This window comes from Dermacentor albipictus, chromosome 1, assembly GCF_038994185.2.
Source record: "Dermacentor albipictus isolate Rhodes 1998 colony chromosome 1, USDA_Dalb.pri_finalv2, whole genome shotgun sequence".
Classification (NCBI taxonomy): domain Eukaryota; kingdom Metazoa; phylum Arthropoda; class Arachnida; order Ixodida; family Ixodidae; genus Dermacentor; species Dermacentor albipictus.
This window is the reverse complement of record NC_091821.1, coordinates 69,402,011-69,409,017: the sequence shown is the minus strand read 5'-3', so window position 1 is coordinate 69,409,017 and position 7,007 is coordinate 69,402,011. Positions and strand designations below refer to the sequence as shown.

Sequence of the window (7,007 nt, the reverse complement as noted above, 5' to 3'; positions counted from 1 at the left end):
TTTATTCGAACAAGAAACTGAAAGGTTGGCCTGAGCTAAAGCGTCTTCTTAAGGAGCAGGTGAAGCTGTCAAATTATTCGAAAAAGCATTCAGTAAGTCACCGCTATTGGCCATAAACGAGGAAAAAAAAGCAAGAAAGTAGATTCCAAGCGAATAAATGATAGCCGCCCTTCCCCCTTCCCTCCGAAAAAAATAAATGCATACACTTTGATCGAAACAATGCAGGTATGCGAGTGGTGCGCGAACGACAACATTTCGGCGAATGCCTATTAGCGACTCTGTAACATCGTGTATTCTGAGAAATGCAGCCCGAGTATGTGGCACATGGCGGAAGCTGCAAGCAATGGCGGGCGCCTCAGTGCAAATCTTGAAGCTACCAAAATACACCTCGCGCTCTTTGTCTATGCGTCATCCTCCTATTTGTCCAATTGCCACAACGTACACTCTTAGCACGGTAACCTTTACTAAAGGGGTACATTCTCACAGATTTGTGCACCTTTAACTTATAAGTTACAAATCAACCTTTACAAATTTAACTTCTATTAAAGGTAAGAAAGCGTGCACCTCAACTAGAGGTTACAACACTTTAACCTCTAGTATAGGCATACAGTATTGAGTGTCTTTGCCTAAATATAAAGGTTACTTTTACAATATACCGGTTGAACGATTAAAATGTTCACACAAAGCGGCTTGCAGGAGGTCCCAGATGGACACCGTGCTGCGCATGCTCCGTATATAGAGCCGGTGTCGCCTAGCAACGGGGACGCGGCTCTTCTTAAAAGCCCGTTGCTCTGCGCATGCTCCGCCAAGGCAGTTGTCGCCTAGCAACAAAGGTGCGTCTCTTCCTTCTTTCGCGCTTCTTTCTGCTTGCGCCTCTTCTTTCTTGCGCGCTTCTTTCCGCGGCCGGATTAAGCAGTCTACAACCGGGCGCGGAGAACTGTGAGCCTTCGCGGAGGAAGCCCCTCGGCCATTCCTTTCCGGACGCTGCCTTTACATGCGCTTGCGCTTCGAAATAGTTCACGTGTCCACCTCGTGCGGTTTTCGGAACAAAGGGTGTCGCTGTGTCTCTCTGAACCTAAGTAAGAAAAAAGAAAAAAAAAAGAAACATTGCGTTTTGCAGGCAACTTAGACCTTACGCATACCGCAACATCTCTTGTTTGGCCTAAAAAATATTAAGACAAAATGCAGCCTACTACCCCAAAAAGTACAACAAAGGTGACCGCGGGAGCCAGAGAAATTTCTTTACTTTTGAATAGTATATTGTAAGTGACACTCATTTTTTTGGGCTACAGTTCTGTAGCTGCTAATCAATAAATGAGGCAAATTTTCGCTTTGCCAACGACAAGTGTTCAGACTTTTGGCTCACGCTGTTGCGGTTTTTATCCTCCTGCACATGCGTTTGTGTTAACTCGGTGGATTGTTCCTAAGGTATCATCTAGCACGCGAAAATGAAAAAAAAAAGAATTTCAGCTCACTGATTCTACTTTTTAATTTTTGCATGCTGAATGATACCCTTGGTACAATCCACACAGTAAACGCAAATGCATGCGCAGGAGAAAAACACAGCACGGGTAAAGGGCCTGAACACTTGCCGTTATTCATAAGCAAAGCAAAAATTTGCTTCATTTATTGCTAATAGCTACACAATTGTACCCAAAAACAGTATGCGTCTGTCACTTGCTATGCCATTCGTAAGTGGAGATCTGTACTCACGCACTCCTCCTTGTTGTGCTTTGTGATAGCTAGATAATTTTTTGACTAGATATCATTGCAGTCGAAGAGATGTTACGGCTTGCGTAAGTTGCCAGCAAAACGCAGTTTTTTCTTTTCTTTTTTTTTTGCTTAGGCTGAGAGAGACACAGGGACACCCTTTCCTGTGGAAACTACACGAGGTGGATAGGTGAACTATTCCGAAGCGCAACCACGTGTAAAGACAATGTCCAAAAAGGACTGGCCGAGTGGCGTCCTCCGCGAGGGCTCACGTTTCTCCGGGCATGGTTGTCGGCTGCTTAATCCGACCGCGAAAAGAAGCGCGCAAGAAAGAAGAGGCACAAGCAGAGAGAACCGCAAAAGAAGGAAATGACGCACCTCTGTTGTTTGGCGGCAGCCGACTCGGTGCACCATGCGGAGATTTGGCCTTTCTGGAACAAAACCCAAGGTGGCACCTCCCCGTTGCTAGGCCGCACCGGGCTCGTCGGACCATGTAAAGAGCGGGGCCCACATGAAATTCTCTGAAAAAAAAAGGAACGCTCAACTGAATGTGGTGTCAAAAGTTTACTTTCATTGAAATCACTTAAATCGTTGTATTTCAGCCAACGAAGGGCTACCATGATACTACTATACTGTATCCCTTGGGATTTCTGACGAAATGAAACTCCCCGTGCGGCACCTTTTGAGCAAATATGTAACGGTAATGTTCTCAAAAATACAGTTCAAAACACAATTTGAACGCCTGAGGAGGAGGCGCCGTTAGCTTGTATAAATAATCTGAGTATAAATTGACAGTTCCACAGGCAGTATAAGGTTAACTTCAGAATGCAACATCTTTATTTGAAAATACAACATAGAATACACCAGAAGTACAGCAGGCCTTGCTGGCACATGACTAGATCTGAAAATTCAACAGAATACTATCACTTGCATCATAACACAGGAATTTTTAAAATCATATCACCGTGTTTCAGCCATGCATGTCGTCAATAACTTCGTGTTAACTGTCCATGTAAAAACTTGTACTGCTGTCAGGAAGCAAGAAAACAAGGCAAATATTAGTATATGAGATTGAAGGAACAAAAACTGGACACTTGTGTTCAGATCCACATTGGACACTACATAAAAAAAGCTTTACACATCAATGTGCAGCATTAGAGCAGGTCAATAAAGACGTTGCCAATGCAATGTAGCCGATGCAAAGAATATACAAAGTATTGGCTATAGGTGAACCTAAAAAAGAAGACTGGACCACAAGGCCATGCATGCATGCAGCCCATCTAAACCTGAGCAACGTTTCCTTAGTGTTAGCATTGACCACCACTGGCATCAAAAGACAACTTGTTGCTCTTACAAACATCAGACAAAGCTTAACCAGGAGATGTGCGAAGTGCTGGCTTGTGGGCCAAATGACAAAAGGCTGGAAGTGGTGATGCTTACAGCATAGTGAACTCTCAGTTTAGATCCTTTTGAAAATGCAAACGTGAACATTTTTTATTAAAATTACTACATGACACATTTTACTGTCTAGCTAACAATGTCAAGGATGGGATTCAAACTTCTTGAATGCACTACCTATTTAAAATAAATACTGAAAAAGGTCATTTGGGCACTGCTATGCAGAGTACTGCACAATTACGCTATCATCTAGAGGCTAGCAGTTAGAATAACTCAGTGACAAAGAAAGGCCGCCATAATTCACATTGCACGAATTTAAGAATTTTGAGCAGCTAAATAAAATACTTGTGCACAATACTAAATGCCACTTGCATGAATGGATGTATTACCTCAGTAATTTTCAATAAAACAGTTATAGAAAGGCATGCAACTGTAATGCACAAAATGATGCATCTGTTGACCACCTCCTGGCAACAAGTGAACATTAATGCAAGGTGAAAATTGTTAACTAGACTTTGAATCAAATCACATTCTTTTTCTTCAGAAGAGCAAAGAAACATTTCAATCTGTTATTTATGAGCCCTCTAGGCACAACATTGCTGGGAAGCACAAGTTTCTGCATCAGCGCCAGGAATGGTGCAAATGCATATGGATAATCGAGGTTCTTGATGTAGTAGGTTAAAATACAATAAATTACAGCTAGCTACAGACTGCCGTTCGAGACCCAAATTATTTCTTGCCTGCTGCCAGCATAAACACACGTTTGCTCGCTGCATGTGTAGACGTGTGGAGCTGCAATCTGGATATCACCACTGCGCAGTGGAGCCTATAAGGACACTTAGAGCCTATAAACATTCGCCTATCAAACATTAAATATGCACAGCATAATGTGAACTGACGAAGTAAAATTTACCAAAAACGTGCAGTACTGCAGATGCAGAGCACAACTCAACCCGAAAGAGCCCAACCATTCTACATCAAGGAAAAGTAGAACTGGCTCACCTTTAGCTCTCATTAAAGCATGCAGGAAAAAGCAATGAAATGTTATTTTACCGAAAGTAATCAGTATAATACCAATTTTCGTTTGTTTGCTCAACTATATACAACTGAAATCTCACTAAAGGATACTACTGTTTAGCGCGTAATTATGCCCTGTTCCCACAAGATACGCATTAACGAGATTTCACCAGGTAAATTGGTGCAGCATCGCACACTTCATGAGCTGGCTGTGTGCACGTTCCGTCCGGCAGGATGTCTCTTACGGTTTTTGCTTACCTCACCTTTATTAACTTTGAAATGCAATAAATCACATTTAAATTAAATTGTTAAATATAAATTAACAATTTCGTCTAATTTCATTAATTTGCTCCTTCTCTACATTCTGTGCCTTCATGTGTTAATTATCGTGCAGTTTAGCTAAACGGAAGTAGTGAATAAAAAATAGCACCAAAATACTACCATACCTCACTTTAAGCGCATATAAAGTATGAGCAATGCCTCCATCCTTAGTATTATTTCAGGGGAAGAAAATCTAAGGCGACAACATTAAATCGTGTAATGATGCTCCGCTCGACTCGCACCACTGACCAATACAAATGATAATGCTACAATATAAGTACTGAACAGGAACACAGATGTGAGTAAAAGTAATCACAAGGTGAATGCAGAGAGCTTTCTGGACGATATGTGAAAAGTTTACAAATGAGTGTAATATTTAGTATCGTTACATTTGAGATGTTTTCCTTATGAACTAGTAAATTATATTTCACATCACATACCTTGGCCGCATTCAGTATCGCGGATCTCTTTGTCCATGGCAACCACTGGGCTGTCAAGTGGGGGCTCTTGCACATGGGACTACGGTGCGGAGTCTGGAACAAACAAGTGAAAACAAAGCACCCAATAAAACCAATGCTTTCCTGTATGCGCTATGCATTTACCTTTAGAGCAGCCAGGTTGTGATTCTTGCACAGGCATTCAGGCCGATTCATTTTCTATGGAGGCACCAACTGGGACAGTCCTCTCTAAAGCAAAAAAAAAAAAAAAGAAAAATGATATATATAGATCCCACGCACTGTGGGAATCGATGCAAGCAAAGCTTTCTGTGCTGTTTGCGTTCAGTGGCAATATTTGGCGGTGATGTTGACGGCCTACGACAGTCGTGATGCGATGTTAAATGTTACCTTACGTGCACCACTTGTGTTTGCCTACGTAGTACACCAAACAGCGAGGCGTGTTTGCTCGAGGCATTGTTGTGCGCCATTGTTCGTATGCTGCAAGCAATTTAGCACTGCCATTCTTCACACGGGCGCATGGCATCGTGGCTGAAATGTTTATTTGCTCGACAGCCGCTTGCGTGTTGTCGTCTTGACGCTGCGTGTTGTCGTCTTGACGCTGCGGTACTGAGTGCAGCTTTGCGTCTGCACGCCTGCATCAGTTGTCATCATGTACAAACTTGCAGGGTGTTTATTTTTCAGAAATAGCAGAAACGTGCCGTTTTATTCCTAAACTAACATTTTTACAGTTTCTCCGCAACTGTTGCCATGTCTAGTAGCGACTCTTCTTTTATTTAGGCGACCCCAAATGAAGCATGCTTTCTGGTGGCGTCTTTCCATTCTTCCACATCATACTATGTATGCAAGGCGCCACGAGCGAATATCAACTATTATTCATCCGTTTGGTCAGGGCGTTGGCTTTACAAATTCTCTGTATTATCTTTCCATTGACTATCTCCCCTCTGGAAATTTGCACGTGAGTACAAAAGCGCTGCAGCTTCTACAATGCTTATACCGCAGGCTAACGCGTAATTACAGCGCTCCAGAGGTAATTGTGTCGATGGCCGAGGAGTTTCAGAGGACATTGTGACGACTAAAGAACTTCAGAGGGCATTGTGGCGACGCCCGCGCAGTTCTTGCTGGAAAGGGCTCACAGACGTCACTCCCGCGTCCCAACTATGTACAAGTACAATGTAATTTCTCGTACACTGCGTACATTATGTACATTACGTACTCAACCACTCCCCGACGCCGCGAGCAGGTCAGCGACAGCAGCAGCAGCGGAAAAGCCGAAGGAAGAGGCAAAAAAAGCTTCGCTTTAAAATATTTGATACACTAGGCAATCAAAAAAGCTTTGGCCAACATTCCACATTATACTAACCATATTGCACTGAGGAGACTAGATGTGCAAGCTTCCACAGTTTCATGTGACACTGAGGCCTCGAACAGCGGTGCCTGGCACATTGCATTGCACCTTTGCCTCGGCGGCATTTTTCGTTTCTGAAATTATAGACGCAACGAAACGACATCATTAGTGATCACAAAGTAATGCAGAGCGCATTGCAGAGCTGTAGGCAAAAAAAAAAAGGCGCGTACATAAGCAAAATTCGTGCGAAAGCTATACAACATGTATTCTCTGAAACAGCGCTGTATATAATTATACATCATTGTGCGAAATTGGAATGCAAGTTGTAAGAGAAGGGGTGACGTTGCGGTAAAAAGAGAATTGTGTATTCTTCGCAGTTAGTCAATGCTAACCACCGATTCTTATGTTAAATTACTGGCCCGTTTGACTAAAAGAAAATAAACAAACACGCATTTTTACCCAAAAAGCGAAGCACTAATAGCGATAGCAAAGCATTAGACCACTACTCAAACTAAGGTACGTAGTTTTACCTGCCGTAACAGTAATCATTAGCTTACTAATAACCATGGTGTCACGCGAGCACAGGCATTAATGAACATATCTCATTTGACGACGCGAACAATCGCTATCAAGTTGACTTGAAGAACGCAGAGGGGAGCGAACGTTTGTTTTGTTGCTCCCTTAAACGCGTCTCCGAACTTTTGAGATTACGCGACCTCCAGCACTACTCGCACCGAAAGAAAGCAGAAATGCAACCA

General features: G+C 42.8%; 1 long non-coding RNA gene across 1 annotated transcript; it reads right to left on the bottom strand.

The window, feature by feature from the left end:
* Positions 1 to 2,519: 2,519 nt before the first annotated feature.
* Positions 2,520 to 6,368, bottom strand: LOC135902477 (uncharacterized). Its single transcript, XR_011511656.1, has 4 exons — positions 6,265 to 6,368; positions 5,049 to 5,132; positions 4,887 to 4,979; positions 2,520 to 2,738 (listed from the first exon to the last, which is right to left on the bottom strand). It is a non-coding gene; the product is annotated as an uncharacterized lncRNA (long non-coding RNA).
* Positions 6,369 to 7,007: the final 639 nt, after the last annotated feature.